Below are 16,335 nucleotides of genomic sequence, written 5' to 3'. Positions count from 1 at the left end.
AGTTTCAGGAAAAATTTACAGAGTTAAATTTCGAGTTCTGTATCTCGATTTATAATTAATTTAGTAACTGCTGCGCGATTGGACAGATTGCTGTAAATAGTAAAATTAATTTTTTAAAACAAGTTTTTATGCTTCGAATTAGTAAGATAAGATAAGTAATGCCTTGTGCTCGACTCCGGAAAGGTCTCGGGTAAGGGGTATTACAGCCCTCTCCCATAACCTTTCCTTGCACCTTCAACACCCACAACTACATCCACTGTTGCTACAAAGCCCAATCGTTCCTAACTTCAAGTTGCAAGTAGCCCTCTAAGTTAGTCGCACCACCATATTAATCAGGGCCCCTCTGCCTTAACATAGCCACTGTATCTGACCAAAGCTTCTTCCAACAACCTAAGAATGTTCATTGTACCATAAGACAACACCAACACAACTTCATATCAGTGCTTTAACTAGCTTCTAGCCACCTAGCCTCCAACGTGCCCTGGTCACCTTGTTGCACCAAACCCATACATTCTTACATCATTGGATTAAGTTGTCCCTACACCTACTTCACTAGTCCAAGCCACCAGTACACTGCTCAAGCCCAACACAGCTCAAATAAAAATGGCCTAATAAAATTTGGAGAGGAAAGAAAAGAGAAGAAAGGGATAAAAGAGTGAATTTGATCTTTGAGAGTTTTCCTTGTGAGTGATTAGAATCGAGGGAGAAGAATGAATGAATTATTGTGATTGAGATAGGAAATTTATTATGATGTGAACTAAACAGTGACAGAGGGTGCCTCAAGAGCTCAAACCAATGCTAAGAGCTCTTTGTCATAAGTCGAATAATTTAGTTGAGCACCATTGAGTTTTTCACTAAAGCAAGCAATTGAGCACTTGTCTGGCATTAGAACCGCTCTTATGCCAATACTTGAAACATCACATTCCAATACTAAAAACTAAAAACTAAAATCAATACACATTCTCCATTTGCCTTTAGCCTTTTTTACTATGACGACGTTTGATACCCAGTCAAGGTACGCCATTTCCCAAATAACCCCCACTGAAAGCAATTTCCTACCTTTTGTCTAATGGCTTCCACAACCTGTAGAGAGAACCTTATTCTTTTTTTTAACCAACTTAACTTCAAAAAATACATTCAGCCGATACACAATCACCTGTAGAACCACACTAGGTATGTTCGCTTCTAACCGTGTAAAAATATCTGAATTCTCCCTCAAACACTATACTAAGTCATTATTTTCCTCTTCTAATAATGTCTATGAAATCCTCACAAACTTTTCTATGTCATCATAAAATAATTGCAAAGTTTCTATTACCTCTATCGCCTCTAGCCTGCAAACTCTTTCCTCGCTTCTAACATCCAAACTATTCAAATCTAAAACTTGACTAGCTACCTCTACCTGTTGCAAACTTTGAACTTGTAGCTCCTGCTCGCGAGTCTGTTTAACTGACAACATATGGCATTGCCTGGCTAATTGCTAGTTAGATTTCATGAATCCTACCCTTGTTTTGGTAGGGAATTTAATTTTTATGTAAAAGGTGGCAATCATCATTCTAGTCATTTGCATAATAGAGCGCTCGAAAATGGCATTGTAAGCCATGGGATGGTCTACCACAAAAAATTAAACGTATTCTATAGTAGTGTGCTCACCATCCTCAAGGGTAACAGGTAGAGTGATACACCCTTTTACCTCGACGGGTTGGTTAGCCATATAAAGGGCTCACCTTCTTCAAAGCTTGTTCTTCCGATCTAATCTTATGACACGCTTTCTAAGTTAAAACCACTACAACACTTCCACTATCAACTAGAATTATCTTAACCTCAAATCCAACAATAGTTGCTGTCACCACCATAGGTCATTTCTTTCCTTGCCACACACTAAATCCTTATCTTCCTCATTAAATTTTACCCTCTATTTCTCTTGCTAATGTAATCTTTTGGGCAAACTAATAGACATCACACTTCTAAGATAAGCCTTTCTCTTTGTGTTACGTCACCCATTCTTCATCTGTACCAACTTTGACATGTATTGTGCCTCTGACCTTCTGTTTCCTTTATCAGTACCTCGTGATCTCTGTCGCGATGGTGAAGCTTCCTCTATGGCATCCTTCAAAGAGAAACAATTATCTATCTTGTAACTTCCGTCATTATGAAAACTACATTTGTCCCTTAAATTAGACTTTAACTGATTGGGTCGCATAGGTGGTGGACTCGATAAAATTCCTAAGCTTCTAATCTGATTAAGGATATAGGCACAAGAAACATTTGAAGGAGTGTAAACTTTAAATTTTCCATGAGGAACATATTTTCTCGTGTGCTCACCTTGAGGCCTTTAGGATGCCCTTGGTGTCTCATTTTGTGAATAACTCCTTTTTTGTCCCTCACATTGGACACGTAGGTTCTGAGAAGAAGGACCTTGCTAGCTACGCATACTCTGACGACTTCTAAAATGTCTATCATCCCTCTGAAAGGTACCACGAGCTACTCTCTTAATTTTTTTAACTTCAACAAACTTATGCGCCCTCTTATATAAGTTGGCCAAACTCTGCGGTCTACTATTAGTGAATGAGGATTGAACATGCTCATTTTGAACTCCTACAATGAAGGCATCAATAGCACATTGATCCTCTAAGTTCTTCGTGTTCAACATGGTTGCATAAAATCGTTTTACATAATCTTATAAATATTCTCCATCTCTTTACTTCACTGGCATTAAAACCACTAGGGTGCTCATTATCCTTTTATGGGCACGAAACCTACCCAAAAACATCTGACCCAACTATGAGAAGCTTTGAATAGAACCCTGTAACAAAGCTAAGTACCAATCCTTCGCGTTTCCCTTGAAAGTTGTCATGAAAGCCTTACACTTCATTGCGTCAGAATCCCCTAACACATTCATATAATCATTATATTGCATGAGATGTACTCTTAGGTCCCTTCTACCTTCAAACATCTCTTTTGATACTTTGAACTGTGGTGAAAGGCCCACAGCTGCAACCTTCAGAGACAAGGGGTTGTTAAAACCGACAACCAATCCATATCCTGTACATTAGGGTGTAACGCCTGAATGTCTTTACGCAGAGCATCCATCTCATTTTTCCACAGCATTGCATGTTCTCCAATAACCTCCTCTTGGAGAGACGCAACATTGTCCTGGAGATCAGAATGGTCGAATTGCATCTTTCTCCTCAATTATTCATTCTGTCTTAGCAGCTCTTGGTGAAACAAGTATTGTTGTTTCTTGAACCTGGTACTCTGTTGAGTCATCTACTCTTTCATTAGTCATAGTTGTTCTTACAAACCAAATAATTGTTGTGGTGATGCTCCCTGATTAGAGGAAAAAGACAACCACTGACCAAAAGGAACATTAAGATCAAAAGAGTTAGAGGCACCTCCTTGACTTGAGTTACCTAAGTTCTCTGTTTGATCAGTGAACCAACCAGTGAAAAGGTCCATCTCTCATGGTTGATTACCGGTGTCAAAACCTCCAACTTGATTTGATGGGAAGTTGCTAGGGAAGTTCTCGTTACGGTGAACCATCTTTTTTTTCTTCTAAATTTCTGATCATCGGATGTCTATCCACGTTCAACACACTATATTGTTGAATGTTTTTTTGAGTACCCCTATTAATTAGACTAATTTCCCTATTTATATGATATGATTCCTAAATGTGACGTCCTAAGTAGGCCCCCATGCATGCCAACATGTACCCTATTCTAAGGTTAGCACGTGTTCCCTAAGTGTAGGTTCGCTTGCATGATGACGCGAACTCATGTAAGCGAACTATGTAAGCTATCACTACTAAAGAGGATCGGGTCAAGCCCAGGCAAATAACGGGTCGATAATGGTAAACACCCTAAGAAATCGTATAATTAATAATTAATTTCAATATCAAGTAGTGAGTAAATAAAGAAAGTAATATTTAATACAATATAATTATTATAAACTTATTTATAAATTAATCAATTTTAATTAGTTAAACTATCAATATAATAACATTAGAGATTGTGAAAATTTTAAAATATTAAATACAATTTCAATTAGTGACAACATAAATATAATAACATTTAATAGAATAAGTGTAGTAATTATGCACTCAATCGTACATGTATGTATCCATTTCAATTTCAATTAGTTAAAATTTGAAAAATATTAGACACATTCAAGTGTACAAATCTTGAGCATGATCAATTCATTGCATGTATAATGTTAATGTATATGTTATAACTTTACCATATTGATAGGATGATTCTAGAATTTGTGAGTATCGGCAAACAACAAAAACTAGGAAAATTTATCATGACAATTCTTGTATTAGACATCGGACTGCATTTAGTCTTTTCTATTTAAAAAATAGATAAGTTAATTCTTGTTATTAGATGAAAGAACAAATTGGTTCTTCTATAAAAAATTTCATCTCTTTTTACTGTTAAAATCCGATCCCTCTACTTAGCATGAGGTATCATCACGTGTCACTGTTTGATTATTTCGTCGGTCATGCCAATTTTTTACAATACAAATAAATAAATTTTTAGCAGAAAAATCGATTTGCTCTTAGAGTTCATGTATAAGGACTAATTTACCTATTTTCTTAGTAAAAAATGTAAAATATAATATGACTCTTAGTATAAGAAGATTGATTGATGAGGATGAATGGGATTGGGACTGGTTTTAGATTTGTTTGGGTTAAAAGAACAGCCCTTTTGGTTGTTTGATTTAGTTGAAGTTAATAGGCCTCCTATAGGATGGTCTTGATGGCTATTTGATGCGTTGACAGTCAAGATATTACTCTCATTTAACGAAACTATACAATATTAAATGTCGTTATATTCATTTTGTGAAATTCCTATATAAATTGTACGATTAGAGTTGGAATATAATAGTATTCTTATATTTTAAGAAATCTAGTAATTTTATTTGATTATGATTTAAAAATATGAAAAGCTGGAATTAGTTTTGATTCTACTTACCACTCATATTTTCAGTCAAAAAGGATTTACAATTACTTCATCCCTAATTAATTTAACTCTAACATAATTTTTGCATACAATACAAAGAGTTCGGTTCATGCTCAAACTTGATTTTTTTCATAAAAAAAAAGTTCCAGTCTGAGACAGGACTCAGGCTAGCTAAACCTCGATTTTACTATCTTAAATATAAAATATTAAAAATATCTAATTCTATATTAATATTTATATATTTTTTTATAACAAATGTAAATAAAACGATTTTTAAAATAATTTAACCTAAATTCTAGTAAAGTTGACTGGATTAAAAAAATTACTCGAATCTAATCCAACTTGAACAGAGTCAACTCAGTTGGATGAGCCGTGGACGATTACACTTGTCTAAGAATTGATTAGTCCGCCCAACCTGCTAGGTCCGACCCAAATCAGGTCAAATTTGGATAAGAATTTTTACACTTCGAAATTCTATTTAAATAAAAAATGTTTTTTCAACTAAAAATATTTCTTTAATATTTTTATTAATTTTTTAATAGTAGAATGAATTTTTTGGATGGTTTAGGTTAGCCTAAAAACAAGCCTAAACTTGAATTTTTTTTTTTAAACTGGACCTCGGTTCATCTAACCCATAGATATTTCTAATAACATGATTACATTGAAAAAGAATGTGTGTCTATAGTTCATTCATTCATAAATATTCGTAGGATTCGAATCTTTCAATTAAAAAACCTTCACTTGGTAGGAATGCATCTAAAAAAATGATGTTGTAATTAACCTGAATTTAACAAAATAATTTTAACAGTGTTAATAGCTGGACTTGAATTTTAAAATTTGAAAAAGTAGAGAAACTAAATTCCTAGAAATAAAAGTATAAGGATAAAACTTTAAATTCGTGAAAAATACAAGGACTAATGGCATATTTTAACTTTACTTTTTTGATGAAATGCAATTCATTACTACTTCTATCCAAAATATCCAAGAGCTAGGTACAAAGTTTAGACTAATTATTATTAGGGATAAATTTCAAAATTATATATGAGCTTTGATTTAATGTACAATTGTGGTGTCATGAAACTCTAATTGTGGCTCAAATATATGCTTGAAACTTTAATTTTGATTTAATCATACACATTTAGAAATATATATATATCAAATTATATTTATCTTGGATAAATATAATTATTTATGTATAAACATAAAATGATGTTATAACAATAATTGTGTTAATAATTTACAAGAATTGGATCAAATCAAAATTCATGTATAAAATTACATATTAAATCATAATTGATATATAATTTTAATATTTATCCCAAAATAATCTCAGTCTTGTTCACAGATTCTTTTCCTTTAGTAGTGACATATTGACTGTTTGATTTTGTGGCTATATTAAAACAATTGTATGTATCCTTGTCAACATAAGGAAAAGTTTGAATTGACTTTCTCAAAGATCTCTACCTATAAGAATTTAACTATAAAAGGGATTTATTTGAAAGAAAATTTATTTTACAATTCTAAGCCACATGTTGCGTAGCTTAATAAGGGATTATGCTTAAAAGAAAGAAAAGGCTGCTATCTAAAGATTCCAAAAACTGATGTTAGAAGGGGGATTCAACATTGGAAGCTTCATATCAACTCATACTATTTTTCATTTTTTCATCCATAAATGGGGTGTCTTATTGCATTTTATGACTCATAATATTTAATATTCTGCTAGATGCTTTTGGAACCCAAGAAAATGGCTCTTGGATTTCCTTTCCTATGATTTGGTTCAGCATTAAGTTTTGGAAAGAGGTGTAAAAGGACTATTGATTATAGATGGAGTTAGTTGCTACAAGTTATAGAGTCATGATATTTTAGTATTATTTATTTTTGGCTTTTTTATGTGTATTTTTTTTATATAAATTTAACAAAATTAAGATATTTTTAATTGTTACAGTAAACTAGTATTTTTAGAGTAAGATTTAACGGTTATCTTTTCCCATTTAAAAAATATATATCATCGAGAAGATTCGGGATGGAATTTATAATTGATATGTCTTTGATCTTTATTATTTACAATTTAAAAATTATTGAAAAATATGGAACTGGTAATTGAGTGTCAATGGAGTGCCCACTCCCTTATCATTGAAGTTGTTTAAGATAATTTCCATATTTGAGATGTTGGCAATTATTGAACGATATATATGGGTTGTGTTGATTACGTGGATGATGTCTAGCCCATTATTGAAGACTATAACACTTGAGGAAACATATTTTGGATATTGGGTCAAATCAGATTACCCTATTTAATCACTTGGATCGTGAATATTAGATTGAATTGAATTGAAACACCAATTGCTTAACCGTCAAGAGTCCATGTTTATCTTGTACTTTATTATTATTTTGTATTTAACATATTCTATTGTTGTTTAATAGAGATTGATACAGATCTTCTTATGTTAGCAAGTATCAAAATATTCTATAATTGAGATATTTGTACAAGTTATTGTACTGAGAGAATTAAACACTTAATCTATCCTTACGAGACACTTTATTTTATGAGTGTATATTAATAGTAAAACCTTTAGTGTTGTGATTTTACTTGTTGAATTCATAGAGGAAAATTTAGTGGTGATAGTATCATTCTTCAAGGTGCAAATGTGCAGAAATTGTCACGGGTGTGTGATAGATTAGGATCACTTGTTGTAAGTGTTGAAGATAATGGATATTTCTAACCAAGCTAGGCTCGCAGATGTAGGAAAATCGAACTACAAAAATAAATCTTGTGTCTTCTGTTTGTTTACTATTTTACTTTCAGTGGTGAAGAAGTGACCACTCTCTTGTCACTCCTTCACAGTGTGTAGCTTTTATCTTAGTAACATTTTAAAAGATTCAAAGATAATTAATATGGGTAATAAATTGAAATTATGGATTGATTTGTTCAAGCTGGACAAAGGAACACTCCAAAGTTTATATATCGAAGGTCCATTCTTCCTTGGAATATATTGAATTGAACATGCATATTTCTATTCATTACAAGGGAGTTTGCTTGGTGAAAAATTTTGTAATTAAATTGTCCTATTGATTATTTTCTTAAGCTTTCTGGAGAGAATTCTTAATTTGTGAGTGAGTTCAGTTTTAAATGTATGATAGTTGGGCTGTAAGAATTGATTGGTTAGGCTTAAATCATAATTTGTACTATGAGTTTATAGTAGATCCCTTATTGAGAATATGATAGCACATAGATGTGTCTTAAATAAAATAAGATTTTATCTTTTGAAGATGAGACACATTGCAATATTTTGAAAATGCATAGGTCAATGTAATATAAAACATTTCATATTTTACCAAGCATTAAATCCAAGAGAAGTAGAACGTCATGTAAACTAATTGAAATTATAGAAGGAAACATAGTTTCTTTACCCACTTAATTAGTTAATTGAATTCAATACTAATTCTAATATATTAGTAGTTTATCAATACGAAAAATAATTTTTATATGGTGGAGAGAAACAATAAGTTAGGTACTATAAAATAAAATGTGGAAAAGTAATTAACTTGAAGTAAAAATAAATCAAGCGCAAAAATTAGTTGTTAAGAAAATGCTTTGATTAATGTGATTAAGCAACCAAAATACTTAACTTACGCTACATATGATGTTGGCAATCCAAGTTAGCACCTAGTGCCCTCTCGAGTCTAACTAGGCTCCAAGATGGAATAATCTTCGTGTGATTGAATAAGCTTTGTGATCCTTTCGAATCTTCATGAAGTGGTGTGATTAAGAAGGAAATCGCAAAGTGTTCATTTTGGATCTTCACTTAAATATAACATTATCTGAGCGTCACTCCAAGATAGTGGGGCTAAGTTCACTTCAATAATCAACCAAACAATCATAAACGTACTCGAATCATGTAGATTAAGAACTTAACCCATTAACTTTGAGTAAGACTCAACCACAATAAGTGTTTAGCACATAATGGGATTGAATAATTGAATACAAAATATAAAAAGCATTATCTCAAGATAAACAAGAAATGAAAGTAGAAAATTGTAAGCCAAATTGTCGAATTAAATATTCTTCTAATCTTGAATATTATTCATATATTCAAAATATAATTCTTTGAATGCTTCAATATTCAAGATACTTACTAGCTAGTTATAAAGGAAAACAATAAACCCTGGAGTATATACAAGAAAAGGAAAAATAAAGAAAAGAAAAATATAAAAAAAGTATCTAAACCTAAAATTAACCCTTTTAGCTAGCCTTCTCCCCTTATTATGATGACCTCATGTTCTTATTGATAAAAAAAACCTTGGCATTGAGTGGAATGATCATTTTCCCCTTGAAAGATTTTAAAAATGTTGGTTAACTTCTTAGAGTCTCAACACAAGGATCTTTGCATCACAACACACCAAGGTTGTCAGGCTAGATCCTTATCCTTAATTTAGCTCATGCGTCGCAACACAATTGAATGTATAACATCTCTTAAGTGATGTTACAATCAATACCTTAAGGCATCACTGGTCCCTCAGTTTCCTAATCATGAACCATAATCAATTTGATTTGTTGTTATGCAATTTATTAAGCACCGCTCAAAAGTTTATTACTTCACATGTAACTAAAAGGGTTAATATATAATTTGGCCTTTGAACTTGTCCATTTGTACTTAGCTGGTCCTTGAACTTTTATTTCATCAACTAGGTTAGTACCTTCGCACTAACACCGTTAGTTAAATTGATGTGGCATTTTTAGCCAATCCAATGGTGCCACGTGGAAAAAAAATTAAAAATATAAATATATAAATTATGCTTGCCATGTGGCATTTTGGGAAGCTGCCACATGGAACCACCACATTGGCTAAAAATGTCATGTCAGCACAAACTAACGATGTTAGTATGAGGGACCAACCTGGTTGATGGAATACAAGTTTAGGGACCAAATAGGTCCAAAAAAATTTTAGGGACCAACTAGGAACAAATGGACAAGTTCAAGGGCCAAATTATATATTATCCCTAACTAAAATCATACTCCATTACGCATGGTTGATAAGTATCATTCCATTTGCTTATGTTTCGGTACTTTAAGTTATGGTATCAGTACCACTACCATGGATATTGATACATAATCATTTTCAAATATCTGGGTTAGAAAATGATATTTAGTCACAATGAAAGTTTAAAGGTTTTGTAAACGAAGTCAAGTTGTGATATTTATAGTAACAAACCTTTTTTCCCAAAAAATACTTGTGCTTTCCGCAAGACGAATTTAAATTGTTCCCGACTTTCAACCGAATGACCTTCTCCGCCATCCTTGTACCCTGAATTACATTGAGGGTGGGCTCGAGCTGTAACACCCTATGCCCGACTCGATCGTCGGGTCCGGGCTACAGTGCTTCACATTTTTTGTTGAAGCAACTATGATCAAAATAAATACAATCTCATACCATTAGATATACAAATACAATTATTACAAGCATATAATGTGATAAGTAATCATTTTAGAGTTTTATACGAGCCTACAAAAGCTCTAAAGATAACCTAAGATAGTAATAGGATCAAATTGTAAAAAATTCAAAATACAGAGTCAATGTCACAACGAGACGAATTTTCTTGTCGCAGCGTGACATACTGACTTGGCCTCGTCGAGATGATGGGGTTTCTCGTCGTATCGTGGCCTGAAATTCAAATCTCGTCGCGACAACATGTAATTTTCCAATGATAAGTCTAAATTATATAGGTTTATTTAGCACCTTTCTATATGGAATTTATGCAAATCCCGAACAATTGGATAGCTAATTGTGTAATTTTAGTTCATATTGAGACATTAGGCATAATTTAAGTAAATTTTGTAATTTTACATAATTAGGTGTTAATTTTACATAATTTCACTAAGTTATGCTACATGAAAATTTCTTTCTTAAAATGTTGCAATATGGACCATTAAATTACTCAATGTTGGGAACTAGTAAGAAAACATATGCAAGTAAGCTAATTATCCAACAATGTGGATGACAAGCTAATGAATTGGGCTCATAAAAATTGCTCTAACTCAGCTTGAAAAGTGGTTGCTGAAAAGAATTAGTTTACTTTCTAATTGGGTTGCCAAACCGTCCAATAAAGGGAAGAGGAGCCCAAATTCGACAAAGACATGAAAAATCAGCCCAAATCAGCTTTAGAACAATTGGATGAAGGTCCCTACATGTGTGAAAAATTACAAATCAGCCCCAACAAAGTCCATTGATTGTTGTCCAACCCCATGCCTTGAATTAAGGGAGAATTGGTCACAAATCAAGCAACCAACAACCCCTCATCTCGCAAATCATGGTCGGCCAAGCATGAGAGATTCTTAAGGGATGTGCATGCTATTTTTAGCAAACTCCTTATAACACCCCAAAACCTGGCCTAAAAGTTTAGACCAAATCTCGCAGGTTACATTGGCCACCGAAAGTGGCGGAAACAAAACTTTAATTCAAATCAAGAAAAACTTTTTGTTCATTATGTTTGAAACAATATTAAACCGGTGTCAAACATTCGGAAATAAAATCCACATTTTCTAAAATTCAATCCAAATAACACCTTACGAAAGTCCAGCATAAAAACTTGTACCACAATTTATATAATCGTTTTACAAACCGACTTAAAATTAACCGTATAAAACTTATGAGATTTTACTTAAACCAAATCAAACCATATCTTTCTGAGACCTCCAGTATACCTATTCCAGCTCTAAAACACGTAATGTACCTGAAAGGAAAAACACTACAAAGATGAGCTATGCGAGCTTAGTGTGAGTCCGAAACATGAACAGATGACAAAAGACGGAGTGACACAATAAATACTTCAGACAAGCATATGTATAAAAATATCACTTGCGAAAGTCTCAATCAGTATGTCAAATACAATATCAAACTACAGAAATGATATTCCAATCATATGCAATAATCAGAACATATTACATGACATTAACTATATTGTCAATAACCAAAAGTTCACACAAGCAACAAAATGTTCTGACAAGCAGACGTATATCCAGATGCGAATGGATGCACAAGTCAAAATCTCACCCCACCAACCAAACACCACTTCGTCCATCCAGCACACCACGTAAGGGATATGGTAGGCCTGTCCACCATGCACACCACATAGAACCATAATAGGTTCATCCACCCTACACAACATAACATGAAACTATGCCACTTGAGTAATTGTATACAGTTGAGTGGATATACGTATAGGATAGTGCGATAAACCGCTATACAAAAGTATTGCAGTTAAAACTGCTACTTCTATCTTCCCTCTCTTCATCGTCAGATCCTAAAATTTTCATGCTATGCAACAATGCACACATTATGCAGACAACACACATAAATGGATACTAACATTTCCAGTTGAACAGATTCATATTTGATTACACTTGTATTCTAATATTCAGTTACGACACCAATAATAAACTCATACTTATTTATCACATAAACGAGCAATAAAATTAAAGCCCATAAACGCACATATATACACGAACCAAACTAAATTGAGTCCCAAACACACTTACCGAAGCTTGACTAAGGGTCGGATTACACAGAAACATAAAACAGACAGTTTATGACTTAAAACAAAAATTCTGCAAAATAGGGCCATATAGCCGTGTTGAGGCCTACACGCCCATATGGAGGAGACACACGTTCGTGTGACCAAGTTCCATGACCGTGTGAGTAGCCTGTGTAACTCACTATCCAAAAGTACCAAAAATAAAGAGCAGAGGAAACACGATCGTATGGAGATCTCAAACGTCCGTATGGAGACACACACCCGTGTAGAACTAAAAACCCTAATTTTCCAATTGCATATAGCGTGTGGACCACCTGTGTGCGGCACACGTCCATGTGGCCACCTGTGTGGCCACCCGTGTGGTCACGAAACCATACTGAAACATAATAAAATTTGTGTTTTTGATATCAAAATGATCCCCATCCTTTGGTAACCCAAAAATATATCGAAATATGTAGAATATCATGCAAGCCATCAATAACTCAACACTTAAAATCCACAATTTCGGAGACACACCTTAAATCGGAATTGCAAATAACAAGGATTAATCGCTTCGCCTCCACAAGATTATTTTGACTCATATCCGATTACACGAAACACATAAAAGCAATCACCTTTGATGGAACGATAGCTAACTAGTGCGTAAAACAGAAGAAGCAAGAAACAAACAAAATTGAAATTTGGAAAGAATAGAAAAAAAGAGAGGAACAATGGGGAAGAAAAAGAAAAATTAAGAAAAACGTGAAACTTTGTTTTTTAATTTTAAAAATAACTTCCCATTTTAAAATAAAATAAAATAACAAAAAACATAAATATCAAAAACACTTATAGGGATTCGAACACGAGACCCAGAAATAAGTTAACACGCTCACAACCACTGACCCAGCAGGTTCATTCAAATATTAAAACGTGAAACTGAACCCAAACGTTCAACCCACTCATTGACCCTAACCGCAAATCTCAAAACTTCTAACTCCAGATTCCAGGATGTTACAACTCACCCTTACAGACGCCTAAACCCAAAACTCAACACTACGCTCCCACTGTGCACTCTGATCATGGTGCAATACCCTACCATACGTAACCTTAGAATCTCGCCTACATAACTAGAACATTGAACCCCTACACCAGATCAAATCATTTGACTATTACATAAAGACAAACACTATCCATAATTAGAAAGTCAACTCTACTCAACAATAGCACGCAAAATCAAATTAACCTACACCATACTTGACTAAATGTCACCGAGGACAGTCCCTAATCCGATGCCCCGTGGATTCGCATTTGAGACACACTCTCAACTTTTTCCAAAAATCGCCCAGATGATACTTCTTACAATGCCTACAAACTGACACACTCGCGCCACTACTAGACCGGCCCACATTATTCTTACTCTGTCGAGACCTGACACGCTTCACAGATCGAGGCTCCAACCTCGAAGGACTACGATCTCTTTTCTTCCCACAATCCTCACACCTACCTTGAACCATCTCTCTAGCTCTCTTTAAATAGCCTTGAAGACTTTACCTTGAACCATCTCTCTAGTTCTCTTTAAATAGCCTCGAAGACTTTCTCTAACACTTCTTTCACAACCTGAGTCAACACCTCAATGCCAACCTCCAGGTCATCGCTACCCGAAGCTGGCGGAACTGCATTGACTCCCGAATCTTAAATAGACACACATCTCAAAGAAGCTGACGATTCCCCAAGAGACTCACCAGGCTGATCTTCACGATCCCGCTTACCATTAGAATCCATGACGAACCTCGAAATTAATCTTAAAAAATCTACAATACGAAAACCGAAGACAACACAAATATTAAACATTACAGTTCTAATCTTACAGTACTAATCTTTACAATCCAAAAGTTTCGTACGAACCAGCATTGGAGTCTCAAACATTCCATTTGCATAAAATCTTTTTCAAAACACCGTGGTACAGTTTCTCCAAATACTTCTTTTTTTAACGAACACACATGCACACGGATGCGTAAAACCACAGGCTGAGTTTTGCAAACCAGGCTCTGATACCACTAAATGTAACACCTTAAAACTCGTCCTAGAAGTTTAGACCGAATCTCGGATGTTACATTGGCCACCAAAAGTGGCAGAAACAAAAACTTTAATTTAAACCAAGAAAAACTTTTTGTTCATTATGTTTGAAACAATATTAAACCGACGTCAAACATTCGAAAATAAAATCCACAGTTTCTAAAGTTCAATTCAAATAACATCTTACGAAAGTTCAGCATAAAAACTTGTACCACAGTTTATATAATCATTTTACAAACTGACTAAAAATTAACCGTATAAAACTTATGAGATTTTACTTAAATCAAATCAAACCATACCTTTCTGAGACCTCCGGCATGCCATGTTCAGCTCCGAAACACAGAATATACCTGAAAGGAAAAACACTACAGAGATGAGCTACTCGAGCTCAGTGTGAGTCCGAAACATGAACAAATGAAAAAATACGAAATGACACAATAAATACTTCAGACAAGCATATGTATAAAAATATCACTTATGAAAGTCTCAATCAGTATGTCAAATACAATATCAAACCACAAAAATGATATTCCAATCATACGCAATAATCAAAACATATTCCATGACACTCCCAAGCTCTCCCTTAAGTATAAATAGCACTTTCCATTCACCTTTCAAACCATCCATCAACACTCAAAATTCTATCATCTTTCTCTTACTCTTCCACACCTAAAGCTCTCCACCTTTCCATTTTCTTTTAGCTAGCATTTCCTTGAGAAAAACTATCTTGGCTCCACTTTGAGGAGCAATTTGCGAAGGAGAAACCACAGAAATTGGAGGAAACCACCATGAACAGTCTTCAGGGAATCACTATATTCATCAAAAGTTTTTTCTTCCTTTGTCTTTAATTTGTTATTATTTTTTAAACATGTTTGCAAAATGTTTGATTATTTTTCCATTAATAATGATGACTTAAATTGTTTTAGATATAATAATTGCAATGATTTGATTAAATTCATTCAATTCATGTTTTATTATTCTGTGCCGCAATTGTTCATGCTTCCAATTAAAATCATTCATGTTATTCATGCATTAAAATATGTTTGGATGCATTAGAATTAGTTGATTAATCCGAACCAGATAGCGATTAGTGGACACAATAATTGGAAGGTGCATGCTTAATTTATATCCGACCCAGAATAAATCAAATGTTTGTAATGATTCCAAAAGAATTCTATTACCTTGCATACCTTTAGGTTTATGTGATTAAATTGTTTCAAACCGACCCAGTCCCTGTTACTTTACATAAACTCTAAGGAAGCCTTAGTTAAATATGGACATAAAAATATACATGTTTTCCTAACTATAATCTTTGAAAAAACTTATATTAGATTCCAAGTTAATGAATGATCGAGTTACCATGAAAATTTTCCGGAACATTGTTAAACATGATAAAGAATGAATTGAGTCAAGTGTTGTGTTCTAACTTATTCATGTTATTGTTGTTAAAACTTGTGAGTTGCTGCTAAACCATTTCATTGCATTTAGGTTAATTCATTTGCATATAGTTAATTAATTTAATTTTAACATCCATCACCTTAAAAATATCATGTTTTCTTTAACTAATTTGTAAATTCTCAATTTTACAACTATTAATTAACAGATACAATCCATGTGGAGACGATACTCTCTTACTTATTACTTTATAATAACTGTGTACACTTGCACATTCCGCCGCGAACCCTCCAACCACTTTTCTAAATGCATTCACACATTAACCAACTAATATTTGCAACTATATAGTATCAATTCTTGCAACTCAATACATTATACAATACTAGGCCAA

Source organism: Gossypium hirsutum, chromosome D09, assembly GCF_007990345.1.
Source record: "Gossypium hirsutum isolate 1008001.06 chromosome D09, Gossypium_hirsutum_v2.1, whole genome shotgun sequence".
Classification (NCBI taxonomy): Eukaryota; Viridiplantae; Streptophyta; class Magnoliopsida; order Malvales; family Malvaceae; genus Gossypium; species Gossypium hirsutum.
Note: the sequence above shows the minus strand (reverse complement) of the source record.